This window comes from Palaemon carinicauda, chromosome 8 (assembly GCF_036898095.1).
Source record: "Palaemon carinicauda isolate YSFRI2023 chromosome 8, ASM3689809v2, whole genome shotgun sequence".
In the NCBI taxonomy this organism is placed as follows: Eukaryota; Metazoa; Arthropoda; class Malacostraca; order Decapoda; family Palaemonidae; genus Palaemon; species Palaemon carinicauda.
This window is the reverse complement of record NC_090732.1, coordinates 98,679,891-98,694,890: the sequence shown is the minus strand read 5'-3', so window position 1 is coordinate 98,694,890 and position 15,000 is coordinate 98,679,891. Positions and strand designations below refer to the sequence as shown.

The 15,000-nt window shown below is 34.6% G+C and overlaps 1 protein-coding gene across 11 annotated transcripts in view; it reads right to left on the bottom strand.

Annotated features, from left to right (window-relative positions):
- LOC137645814 (uncharacterized) overlaps positions 1-15,000 on the bottom strand; it is a 605,492-nt gene that overhangs the window by 186,331 nt on the left and 404,161 nt on the right. The window lies entirely within an intron of this gene.

The following is a 15,000-nucleotide window of genomic DNA, read 5'->3' as shown; positions in this document are numbered from 1 at the left end:
TAATGTATGCTCTTCACCTCCTAAAGTCTCTAAGACTGAAAATCGATTCCTACATTCAATTTCAAATGTTTCTCAGTGTTCATCTTCAAGAAATCTAGTCGTATAAAACCTAGGTATTCTATCTGCATTTTTGTTGGGTGCGTTCAGTTTTAATTTCAGTGTGGCAATGAGGAACTAGTGACCACTACCAATTTCTGTATCCCTGTAGCTTCTTACATTTCTTAGTCCTCATTTTCTCTTTATTATTGACTATGCGATCTATTTGATTTTTGTAATTGTCATATGGTGAAGTCCATGAATATTTGTGGATGCATACTGTATGTGTGTATATACATATATATATATATATATATATATATATATATATATATATATATATATATATATATATATATATATAGGCCTGGGTCTTCCAACTCTTTTAGTGCTTTGCGGAGCTCAGTTAAAAGTTTGGTGAACTAATCTCACTTGGGGAGCATGAAGACCACGCCTACACCATCTCTAGCCACCGCTCACCAGGATCTCGTCCACATATGGCATTCGAGTAATCTCTGTTAGAGTTTTATTTCTAATCCTGTCCTGCCATTTAACTGCCAATATTCATCTGAGGGCTTAATTCTCAAATCTACAAAACCTGTTGGTTATTGTTTCATTGTCATACCACGACTCATGTCAATAACTATGTGTGTGTTTATTTATTTATTTATTCATTTATTTATTTATATATACCTACATATACATATATATAAACACACATATATATGTATATATATATACACGTACATATACAGAGAGAGAGAGAGAGAGAGAGAGAGAGAGAGAGAGAGAGAGAGAGAGAGAGAGAGAGAGAGAGAGAGAGAGAGATATCATGGAGACCATAAAAACCTTCCGCAACCATTTGAAATAAAAGCTTGAAAGGCCACTGGAACAAACTAATGCAAAGAAATAAGATGATAGCGCACTTCCAAGAAAAAGACGAAATAATTAGGGTAATGGAAGAGTCATTTTTGGGGAAAAAAGACTTTCCCGGATTCAACAAACTAAAGCTCAGATTCCTGAAGCTATCACCCACCACTAATAAGAAGACGGAGAGAGAGAGAGAGAGAGAGAGAGAGAGAGAGAGAGAGAGAGAGAGAGAGAGAGAGAGAGAGAGAGAGAGAGAGTTACTTCGTCGAGGCTCTCCAGTTTTAGGACGGAGACAGACATGTCAAGTTTTCTTAACCTTATCTCTTCTCTCTCCGCGCTAGCTGTGACATACAACGGGCGGCTAATAACTAACTACACATTTTTCTACTTAGGTGAACAGAGGCATTTTAAATATTTACGAACATGCTCATCTGTTCTCCCTTATCCGATCAGAAACCAGGAGGCGGAGCTTAACCTACCTAGCTTGGCGGGTTACTGAAAAGTGCCACGAAAAGAGGTGAGGAGTAAGATGATTTTAGTGGTAGTAATGGATAATTACTTTATAAAAATTCCAATTAAGCACACCATGTTTGAAAGTTTTCTGAATCTATTATCTTGAATGCGAACCTATTTCTAATACAGTATTCATAATCCTTATCAAGATAAACAAACACTCCTTTTGAGTATATTTAAAAATAAATTATTTGCAAAGGAACTTGCCCGCAAAAAAAAAAAAAAATCTAATAAAGCAAAAAACTGGGAAACAAGAAAAGAATAGAAAATCAAATATACATACATACACGACAATAAGTGTCTATTTAACGTGAGATATAGCGCATGGAACTTTAAAAAGAAAAAAGTATTGCAGGACATTTTCACAATTAAGATCACCCGTATCAAAATATCACAAGAATAATTTTCCACAACTGTTTATTGAAAGCAGAAACAGATGATGCCTATTTAAACACACACACACACACACACACACACACACACACACACAGGTTTACTGGTTTCCAAAAGCTTGCATGCAATTCTCAATCAATTAAGTTTCCTATAAAAACTATGTTCTGCTAAAGGAACGACTTGATTGACACATTACTGTATCTTGTTCAAGAAATCTATGTATAAACTCAACATAACGTTATATAAAAACAAATAATTATTTCTTTAACAGCAACAGATGATCTGTGTTAGAAACACAATTCAACCCAGTAACTGACTGATTTAATTAACTTGATCACATGCCCTGTTACAGCGTACTGAAAAGACATAAACTACTAAAAGTTAATACAATTATTACTGAAATTATTAACAATTCATTTAGTAAATCTGAAGGTTTTTGCTTTCAATATCAGGAACTTAAACATAATATATATATATATATATATATATATATATATATATATATATATATATATATATATATATATATATATATATATATATATATATATATGTGTGTGTGTATATATATATATATATATATATATATGAGAGAGAGAGAGAGAGAGAGAGAGAGAGAGAGAGAGAGAGAGAGAGAGAGAGAGAGAGAGAGATCCATCACCAATGGCAGTTATGTTATCTTAGTAATCATAAAGCAAGACCTTGAGGAGGCAAAACAAAATATTTAGTTTTAAGAAAAAGAAAGTATCGGATGACATCGAAAGCAAAGGAGGTCATCTTTCACGCAGAGTTGAATTTTTCCTAATGCTTAGCTATCTAACGCAAGCCTTTGACTAGTTTCAAGATTGTTATTTAAGCACGTCCGCATATTGACAAGAACACCAATCAATGATTAACTAACTGATAAATAATCTGGAAACTAAACATAACGCCCAAAAATCACAAGCATCAGAGTTCGGATTAAAGCCTATAGCCTAAGATATTGAAGACGCAGAGCAAAGTCCCATCCCCATAATCTGAGACAAGCACTAGCTTTAAACTGCTGGGTATTTAACATCAAAATAATTCCAGAAGTACCGCCAATTAAAACAAAAAAGGATAGGATGTGTGTACGCCTATGTCCTTCAGGCATCGGAACAAGGTTTAACCCATTTCCAAGCCATTGAACTGTTAACATAAGGAGTATTGATGCAGAAAAGGAATACCCGAATGCCCTGTCCAGCTGTGCAGCAGTGATAATGGAAGGAAAGGAAGACGAGGGGGGAGGGTAGGTGGATCAACAACCACTGGTGCCTGATGGTGTGTGTGTTATCTCAGCTTATCAAAGCGATGGTAGAGCATTTCAAATCATTACAAGTACAGTAGACAAAGAAAGCAGGAACGAGAAAATATTTTGGCGCCTTCTCGAGTAAAGAGAAGAGAGGGTGAGTGGAGAAAAGACGCAGAATGAGCACAACACGCAGAAAGAAGAATTAAGGGAGTGAAGAGTAAAGATACTGAGGTTGAAGAGGTGGAGAACAAGGAGAAGAGGGAGAGAAGACGCTAAGAAGAGTAAACACTGAGAAACTGGGAAGAGAGAACACTGATAAAAGTTGTTGAGTACAGACGGGAGGGAAGTTGCAAGACCAAAATCAATGAAACGAAGAACACACATAAGATTCGAAAAGAAACCTATTAATATCTTCCACAAGAATGAAAACTGTTCTTCATTCCGCAACATCACGAATCAACGATGTACGCACTTCAAGGACAGAATAAAAAAAAAAATCTTACATGGTATTAATGAGAGAATCTTTAATAATTCTATTAATAAGCTCATGCTATCGAATATAATGTTACAATGGGTAGTCATGCAAATTCTTACGAAACAGTAGAATAGACAGTTTACATCAATACTCCTAGTCGAAAGAAAAAGGAGTTGGAAAGTCATTCTTCAAATTTAAAAAAAAAAAACAAAGAAAAATATAACAATGACTACAGATCAATTGCTTAAAAAATTTGTTGTAAAAATACAGCGTAGAAATGTGACAAATGCGCAGGTCATGCATGTTAAGGGATGGTTGGTATAATTCTCTTTTCTTCAGGCCATCATTTAAGTATTTGCATTTTTCAATCGTAATGTAAATATTTATCAATTACAGCATATATTTCACGAAAGGTTGTGCACATTTATTGAAAGATTTTGATGCTAAATGGAATAAGAAATCTTTCTTCTCTGCAAGACGTCATGTTGCCCAAAATATTTTTCTTCTCTGCAAGACGCTTCCCTGCCCAAAATATCTTTCAAGCATTTAATATTTCAAGTGACTGTAGAGAAACAATAATAAAACCAAAAACTAAAAAAAAAAGTCATATGTGATGCTAGTCAGACGTGAGTTCCTGGTTCGATGGTGTATTATATCTTTTTTTTAATATGGAAGACAAAAATATACAGAGCTGAGTTATGCAAGACTTACAATAATTAGATTAAGCGGGAGAATATATGTGAAAGACAGCTGATGATGTAAAAAAGACAATAAAGAGGTAGAAGAAAGGACATAGGTCAGAAATTGATGCTATAACAAATGAAATGCTGCATTGTGTGGTGGTGATATTAAGATTGAAAGACTGACCTATTTGAAAGGCATAGGTGACAAGGGGAAAGGTCCAAATGAAATGGGTGAGAGGAATAATTGTTCTTTTGTGAAAAGGTAAAGCCGACTATAAGAAGTATACAATTATTCCATCACCTTAGTATACCTAGGCATGTGGATGGTAGGATTCTGATTGTGAAAATAATTCTTATTGTGAGAATAAGGCAAGTGATAAGGTTTGATATGGAAAGAAGTGTGGGTTTAGGCAGGAGTACATGTGCAATAATCAAGTGTTTCTTGTGAATCAGTTATGTAAGAAATTTTATAAGAATGGAAAAAAAATATCATACATGGATCTGTAAGAAGATTCCTGTAGAATTGATAGAGAAGCAATGTGGAGGGTACTGAAAAGGTATGATAGGTTGTTAAAAGCAATTAGAATATCTTAAGATGGAAGTTAGGCATTTGTTATGATTATGCAGCCAGAGAAGTGACAGATTCGGTGTGCAAGTGGGTTTGAAACAAGGGTGCATTGTCTGTGGATCTTCCACAATATATGGACGGAGTGATGCAACAGATTAGAGAAAAGTCATTGGATTCAGGAAAGTTCTTTGGATAAGAAATAAGTTATGAATTATATGAGGAATGGCTGATGTTTGTCGATGATATTGTGCTGGCTAGGCACAGTGAAGAAAAACTGCAAATATTGGGAAGAGAGTTCAAAAGTGCCTGCAAGAGAAAAACGTGGCGAGTATATGTGAACAAGAGTAATAAGGAAGATGGAGTATTGAATGGTAGTATTGAAGGTGGAAGAATGGAAGAAACTGACTCACACAAGTATCTTTAGAGTTATTATATTGGTCGATGCTCCATAGAGAGAAGAGGGAATAGAACAACCAAGAAAAACAGTAGGATATGTGCCAATGATTGGTACGACTTACATGGCAAGAGACTATTTGCGTTGTCTGTGAAACACAAAGTGGGAAGCTTTGAATGGACTGCTGAATACATGCTCCTATATGGAAGTCAAATATCAGATGATTGTGATTGAAAAAACAAGGCTTAAGCTGTTTTATTAGCCGTTTGTAGTACAAGAAGAATTGACAGGATGACAGGACCAGAAAAGTGGAGATTCAGAAAGTGGTAATAAGGTTACCATAAGTGAAAGGATTTTCGGCGTATTTTGAGGTGGTTCTGTTATGTGAATAGACTGTCGGTAACAATGAGGTGAAAACAGTATAATTCATAAGTGCTAAAGGGTAGGAAAAGAGGGAGGCATCGAAAAGGGTTTGGTAGATGGTGTGAGTGAAAGATGAATTGGAAAAGAAGGGCCTTGATATCCAGGAAGCTCAAGAGTGTGAGCAAGTTAGAGGTAAAGGTTGTAATGTGTGTAGGGGGATTCGACGTGCAGCAGATGAGCCTTCGTGAAGATGAATTTAGGGACTAATGTTGAAGTTTTATTGCATAGTGATGTTCAACCATGATCAGCAGTTAACAAGGGAATGTGACAGTGACTTGTGATATTTTTCTTAGAAAAAAAAAAACAGCGGAATTTCTAAAGAAGAATATAATATTTGTTATTACAAAAAACTGCCAGAGGCAATAAGATTTTCAAATCAATTGACGCATAACTTAATATGCAAAATATCTACCGGTATAACTTGTATTCACAAGTATCTAATTCCATATTTCTTGAAAATTTCGAAGACGGATGAGGAGAGTTAGTTTTGCAAACAACTTGAATAGCTTCCATTCCACGATAAAATCGATAGCAGGACAAGCCACTTAAAGCCAGTGCCAATTTCCTTGTCAGTCACAGCGCTTATTGAGTCCCTTGTTCAGTCAATCATCGTTAAACGCTGCTATCAGAATCAAGGACTATCATAAATGCTGAGGACTTTCCGACTCAACTTGGGCTTACATTCAAGCAAAATCTATTCCCATATTATTATTATTATTATTATTATTAGCCAAGCTACAACCCTAGTTGGAAAAGAAAGATGCTATAAGCCCAGGGGCTCCAATAGGGAAAAATAGCCCTGTGAGGAAAGGAAATAAGGAAATGAATAAATGATGGGAACCAATTAACAATAAATCATTCTAAAAAAAAGTAACAACGTCAAAACAGATATGTCCTATATAAACTATTAACAACGTCAAAACAGATATGTCCTATATAAACTATTAACAACGTCAAAACAGATATGTCCTATATAAACAATTAACAACGTCAAAAACTGATATGTCATATATAAACTATAAAAAGACTCATGTCCGCCTGGTCAATATAAAAACATTTGCTCCAACTTTGAACTTTTGAAGTTCTACTGATTCAACTACCCGATTAGGAAGATTATTCCACAACTTGGTAACAGCTGGAATAAAACTTCTAGAGTGCTGTGTAGTATTGAGCCTCATGATGGAGATGGCCTGGCTATTAGAATTAACTGCCTGCCTAGTATTACGAACAAAATAGAATTGTCCAGGGAGATCTGAATGTAAAGGATGGTCAGAGTTATGAAAAATCTTATGCAACATGCATAATGAACTAATTGAACGACGGTGCCAGAGATTAATATCTAGGTGAGGAATAAGAAATTTAATAGACCGTAAATTTCTGTCCTACAAATTAAGAGGAGAATCAGCAGCTGAAGACCAGACAGAAGAACAATACTCAAAACAAAGTAGAATGAAAGAATTAAAACACTTCTTCAGAATAGATTGAAGAAGACACAGACCTAATGTGTTTCTCAAAAGTAAATTTGCTGTCGAGAATCACACCTAAAATTTTAAAAGAGTCATACAACTTTAAAGAAACATTATCAATACTGAGAACCGGATGTTGAGGAGCCAACGTCCTTGACCTACTTACAATCATACTTTGAGTTGTGTTAGGATTCAATTTCATACCCCATAATTTGCACCATGCATTAATTTTAGCTAAATCTTTATTAAGGGATTCATCAACCTCAGATCTACATTCAGGGGAAGGAATTGATGCATAGAGAGTAGCATCATCTGGATATGCAAGAAGCTTGTTTTCTAGGCCAAACCACATGTCATGTGTATATAGTATGAAAAGTAATGGACCAAGAACACTACCCTGTCTGTGGAACACCGGATATCACATTCCTATACTTACTTTGGGGCCCATCAACAACAACTCTTTGAGATCTATTACTTACAATAAAAATAATAATGCTAAGAAACGACCCACCCACTTCCAACTGTTTCAGTTTGAAAACAAGGGCCTCATGATTAACATGGTCAAAGGCAGCACTTAAATTAAGGCCAATCATACAAACTTCCTGACCACAATTAAGGGATTTCTGTACAGCATTGGAGATTGTAAGAAGGGGATCACATACTCCAAGGCCTTTACGAAAACCAAATTGCAAACTAGGAATAGATGATTACCTTCAACAAACCTATTAAGACGTTTTGCCAGAAGACGTTCAAAAACTTTAGATAATAAGAGTTATGGAAATTGGGCGGTAATCAGTGGGACTTGAGCTACTACAAACACATTTACATAGAGGAGTAACATTACCAATTCACCAATAAGTGCTAAATTCTCCTCTTCTTGCTAACTTGCGCAAAATAACAGATAACTTTGGAGCTAAGAAATCTGCTGTCTATAAAAAAACAAAGGAAAAATACCATTTGGGTCTACACCTCCATAAGCATCAAGGTCCATCAACAGAGCACGATAAAGAAAATTCTGCACATTCTTGAACACGCTGTGTTTTTACTAAACAAGAGCAAAGAAAATGCGAATCTGTCTTCACACCCTGCACAAAACAGACATCGTTGCTAAGTATACTTGTTCTTTCTTGCATCTTTATTACGGTAAATACTTCAAATAATAATAATTTCCCTGTTGTTATAAGAACAAAATAAATATGCAACTGATATTCAGCTACAATTTCACTATGGATTCAACGTTTACTTTAAGGTATTGTGTACGAGAACAATTAAAAGTATGTTTTTGTTCAAGAAAATTTGCAGGAACGAAGCAAAAATATCAATGTATACAAGCACAATTTTTGAATAACTATTCCGACAGAAAATAAAAGATGGATTAAAAGGGAAGTTTGATAGAGATGAATTTGAGTTTATTACTCTCCACACTTCCCAAGGGCTAAAAACTGGAGTCATTCTGCACCAGGATGCAAAATTTGACTGAGTCCCGAGGAATCCAAGACTTGGGAGTAATTGCGAATGTATTGAAATCAAAATGAAAAAATATCAACAATCTATAAACTTTAAGTATGAAATCTCTGGGCCGCGATCCTCTTTTGTCTTACACGTGCTACAATTCTAGTTAAGTAATATAATTCCACAAACTTTAGCGTTCGTACTTATCTTTCACCAACTCAAAAAGAGAGAGAGAAATACTAAGCTCTGTCAGATGAATAGTCCAGCATTTTGAAACTTGCAAATCTCTGACATTCCAATTGAGAATGGCCATTAGGGTTTGGATTATGCGAATATAACAGTCTTTAAAATTGGATAACTATGAAATAAGAAGAATGGCAGGAATAGTAAAGATTACAGAGGTGATAAGAGTGCCACGACTGAGATGGTGTGGGCACGTGTTGAGAATAGATGGCGGAGGGGGAGTGGGTAGGGATTGGGAGGAACTTGCTAGGGGTACGATTGAGAGGGAAGCAAAAAAAAAAAAAAAATAGAAGGCATGATAAGGTGAAGGAAAATGATATGGAGAGAAGATATTTTGGTGAAAAGGGATGACTTTCATAAAAGGCATTGGAGATGGTGCATCCGACAACTGACCCCTCAATGTAGGGATAACGGGTGAAAAAAGAAAAAAAAGAAAAATGAAGTAGATTTAAGGTCTGGACATACTTAATAAAATCCTAACTGGAGCTTACGTCAGATGCTCAAGAAGTACTTACAGTAACAATGTTGAGCTATCCAGTTCAATGGGGTCACTTTCAGCATCCTGGCCAACTTCATTAGAACCAAATCTACAAGTTCTTGAATGTTGTCGTATAACCAGTGCACTGAGAGTACTTTAATGAGAATAAAACATCATATGAACTGTACCATCTCTACCCAGCCAATAGTAAAATGTTTAACGGTTTCATTATATGGAGAAAAAAAAAGGCTATAGCAGACTTCCCTTCTCCCGTCGTATTGAAATCCCGTCATAAGAATGAATCTCCGTTAATCTATCTTAAAAGAAAAAGAATCAACACTAATAACTAAAAGTACCTCTTATTTTGGTAAAAATAAGTGATTCCACTAATCTATAATAAATTCATCCAAAGCTAAGATAAGAATAATTGAATGATATACGGCTGGCTATACAGCTTTCAAATTCCTTATTGAAGTTGCGAGAGAAAGTGAAAATGAAAAGTCTATGGAAACTAAGAGTTTAGGAGTATCATTTTTTTTCCTACTATTTTTGCAGTGCTTTCTCATTTTCGTCTTTCTATTATACAACAAAACAAAAACAGCAAGAAAAAATAGGAAACCGATTATCTATAAACTAAAGAAAATAATTTTAATCAAATTAATAAAGCTGTTCTACAAAATTAAAATTTTTTATATGAATAAATAAAAAGTAAAATATCTGTGCAATGACATTGTGTGGCCGAACATATTCAAAGAATGAAAGCTGAACAAATACATATAGAACAAGATGACAGACTCAAATGATGAAAAAGCCAAGGATTAAACAAGCTGGGCCCTTGAGCGAATTCAGGTACAGGACAAGGGCACTGGAAAAGATGTCCGCATACTTAACAGTGACGACTACCGCATGCCTTTCGTAACATAACGAGGGGTTCGAGGAAGAAGCGGGAAGTTAAGACACGACGACCGAAGATGTCAACGACAGAAAGGTCAAGGTAGTCAGGAATCTACAGTATAAGGAAAATGTGGGAGGGGCGATATAGAACACGGACTGTACACAAAGTTCTTCATCAATGAGAAAATGGTTTGCTCTAAGTCTAAGGGATATGGTGAGCAGTATTCCCGCCGAAACCAAACCCAAAATTTCTTAACTAGACTAGACACAGATAGCATGGCATATGTGATACTGATTATCATTCAATGATAGTCACCGATCCTAGTACTAGTCAAACCAAGTATTGTACAATTTCGTTGACCGCATGACAAACTGAGTAACTCACGTGATTATCGACATCACCTTGAAACAGCTTCAACACGGCATGGGGGACCACAAAGATCAATGGATCACACACTCTTCTTATCAATGTGAGATTTCAAATTACTACCTAAGAATAAAGTACTTTTATTTTTCAAGCAAAAAGGGACACAACTAATAAGATCAACCAAACCTTATACATCGAATCGAAATGTAAAATTCAAACATTTGAATTTCCTGTCAACCTCCATGATTTGAAAAAGACTAAATGTACGGTACAGTACAGTACAGTTGGCGTTAATACAAAATTCAAATAAAATAAGACCACAACTTCAATGACTCTTCCAAGTCATTAACTACCCATCTCCTGAAATGAATTGGCAAGATACAGTTTTAAACACTACAGCAATTTAAATTTAGGACAAGAAAGAGAAATAAAAGAATATTGAAGAAAAAAAACTAGAGAAGCCGAATATTCGTGCAAATTCAAGTGATGTCAAGTATTAACGTTTTCATTCATGAAGGAAAGATGGCCGTCACATTCAATAAAACTAATGAACCTTAGGAACTATCTGAAACGTATGGATTTTTAGAGGAAAAAATGCAACACTGATTACAAAACTTCCTATTGTTTTTAATTATATATATATATATATATATATATATATATATATATATATATATATATATATGTATGTATGTATATATATACATATACATATATATATATATATACATATACATACAGAGAGAGAGAGAGAGAGAGAGAGAGAGAGAGAGAGAGAGATTTAATCCATCATTGGTATTTGATTGACAGGTGAAACAGTAAAAAAAATTGAAAAGTTCTGACAACTCTTCCTGTTTGGAAAATTCTTGGTTTGTTTGTTTGGTGTATTTGTAAATAAAAACGCAAATCGTAAATTTCTTACAACTAATATCATTATAACATCCATCTCTCTTCTTACTTCTATTATCAGTAGGACGAAAAGTTTTGAAACTGTTTAATCTCTTCGTTAAGCCTTTGGAGATTCTATTTCTAAAGGAAATTAGTCATCTATAAATAAGAAAGTACAGGGCGGGTCTCTCGTAATTATTGTTTATATGTTACTAAAATAAATGGGAAAGGAGAAATAATAAATACTCTTCGAAATACATGATGCCCACTTTTCCGATAACGACAATGGGATAAGCAAAGGATGTCACCTGTGATACCTTTAAGGATGAGAGTTCAACTTAATTAAGGAGATGGGGGGGGGGGGGCATCACCAAGGATACCTTAGGAAAACGAAATTTATCGCTTTTCAAGTTACAAGAATAAAACTATTTAAACCAAACCAAATTATTTTGATAAACACAATATATGCAATCTATAAAGGAATCTATTATCGCTAGTAATTTTCAACACTTAAGTGAATAAATTTTACAATACCTATTTCATAGTAATATGACAGTGTGCGCGATGAGGAATATACACATTATTTAGCCCTAATTACCGGCTTCTTATATTTATTTTCAAATTATGCTATTCTATATTGCAACATATAAAATAATAGAATGATGATGATGAGAATAAATTATGGCGAATACGTGACTCGCTACACGACAGTATTTTAAAATCGACAAACATATTAACCAAAACTCCTACAATTCATTAACCAATTCATATAATTGCTGTGACACCAATTTTTGTCATGCTCATAGCTTTTTCAGTAACTATTAAGAACGTTTCAATCGATTATGTTAACCAATTCAGGAGTCATTAATGACAATAGTTCTTGTTTAGTTAATTCATAGCAATAAATACTCTAATAGCTCTTATTCATTAACAAATCAAACCTAGAAAACTGTCGAAAATAAGGTTTTTGATGAAATACTTCGATTTTAAAAAGGAAATCTTAAATAAAACCCTTTTTTTAAACCATACTCAAAATCTGAACTCTGCAGACACCAGTAATGACATCAAATGACATCAAATCAACGGAAGTCATTACCACGACAAGCTTCAGAACAGTGTAGATGACGGGAAAGTCATCAAATCCTTTACGGCGAAGTCCAAAGTTCCAGAATCAATTTTTCTCATAAATAAAAAGGAAACAGTGTAATCATTCAACAGCACGAATGCGACCCAAAGATTCATTACGATGCAATCCAAGATTTAAGGACTATGGATTCATTACGTTGAGGACTATGGATTGATTACGATCAATACGTCCAATACAGTAACACAGGTTGAAGGATTTATTATGATGAAATTTACAAATCATCCATTACTATAAGAAAATAAAAACAATACCAAGAATTTGCTACGATAAAGTTCAGAGACTCAGAACGATATATAAACATATGTCAAGGAATCTATTGTGACACTGAAGTCCAATGATATATTTCTGTTACAAATACATCTTGAGAACATTAAGTTGCTCCGAAAGAAATTATGGTAAAAGTTGAATTACTGAGACCGCGTAAAAACGCACGGGATGAAACAAAACTTTCAAAGAACAACTTCGTGTCAAAGGCACGATTACACATCAAAGAGTTAAATGCATAGGAATTAAGGAGTTAGGAGAGACAAGTAAGATGTGCTACTTTAAAGAAAATCTAAGAATATTCATAATGAAAACAAAATTTTAGAAATATCCATTGTCTTCACAAATATGTCAAGGGGGGTACAAACACTGGAAAAGTTGCCTTCGCAATATCTTTCTATATGTTATATACATATTCCTTGAGGCACGCTTCCCCGGGTAGACGATAACAACTGTCTACGGACCTTAAGATTATCATAAGCACACGGTCACATCCGAACGACCCGGAAAGCACATAAGGTTCAGAGTCATACAAGCACACTGTTGCATCCATCAAATGTCATTGATTAATGACTCCTTAGTTTAAGATTAATGGGTCTATCTAAGGCCATTCACTATCCAAACGGCCCGTTAAGATACGGCACCCTAGAACATCGAACTTGACCCCTGAAGTGAACCTCTTATGCATGCATAAACATCAGAGCAATCGATACTACCCCAGACTTACTTGAATAATGATAAGCGATGAAAGGATATTGCTTTAGCATGAAAACCTTCCTACTTCTTCATAGGAGACTATTATAACTTCACACCATTCCAACTTCTGTGTATTTGAATAACGATAAAAGATGAGAGAGATTGTTATACCATTAAATCTTTCCTCATTTGCATATTTTCCTAAAGATTTTCAACATCTGTATGAACAGATATTTCAGGGAATTCTTTGATAAACCATTAGGAATTTAAAGCAAGGAGCTCGCTTATAATGGCAACATAACCCATATTTCAAATAAAAGGAAGCTACATAAGTTTTAACAGAAACTAGTTGCAAAATACCATTGAGTTCATTTTTATATTACTAAGATGATTGGATATTAACGAATCCATTAAGCTAAAAAAGAGAAAAGTTTCTCCTCTCAGCTGGTAAGAACACAAGCTAACTCTTTATCGCATGAACGTAGGTTGGTTCATACGCCCTTGTACCAACATGATACCTGAGTAGCTTATCCCTTTTCTAACGATAACCATCATTACGTAACAATTCTTGAAAATTGCTGCAATAAGTTATATTTGATCCTGCATTTCATTATTTTTACTTAAATCTTTACTTGAAAATAATTCGTCAAAATGAGATCGATAAAATTAATGGAACTAACTATTTAAAACACAAATAGTTTAACATGCTTAGGCTAAGCGAAGAAGAAAACGTGGATTAAAAAACAGGGCGAATGTCAACAGACAGAGAGAGAGAGAGAGAGAGAGAGAGAGAGAGAGAGAGAGAGAGAGATACAAAAGGAAATATATTAAAGATTACGCAACCTAAAACTCACATCGATTTTCAAAGATATTCATCCCATCACAGTAGGCAATGCTTATAAAGATTCAAAAGAAAACTGAAATAATTCCATATTCTCTCTCTCTCTCTCTCTCTCTCTCTCTCTCTCTCTCTCTACAACACACTAATATAGCAAATAACCTAGTTAGTAATATGGAACACTTCCAATGTCACATCTTCATTGACCTTCCTCATAGCTTCCAATTAACTTTATATCACCTTCATAAATTCAGATGTTGGCGCTCTGCCCGCAAAAAACAGGTGTTCTTTCCAAACTACAGAAAGACGGGAGGATAAAAATGAGAACTATTGACATTCTGGTAACCATTTTTTTTTCATTTCCTCCACAGTAATATTATTGTCAACGAGGAAGTTATTTCTGTATTACAGTACGATTTTTTTTATCAGTTTTCTTTTTTCATATAATAATCACTAGTTTCAAAAGTATGGACAGAAGTGTAAAATACAAGTAAAACCATATGTGGTTCATACTCCCCCCTCCCCCTAAAAAAATACCTGATGTCAGAAGTCATATGATGAAAAAGACAAACTTCACCAAGAAAAAAAAAATTGTTTTTCGTAACTCGACATATCTAACCACACTTGAACGATTGGTATCTA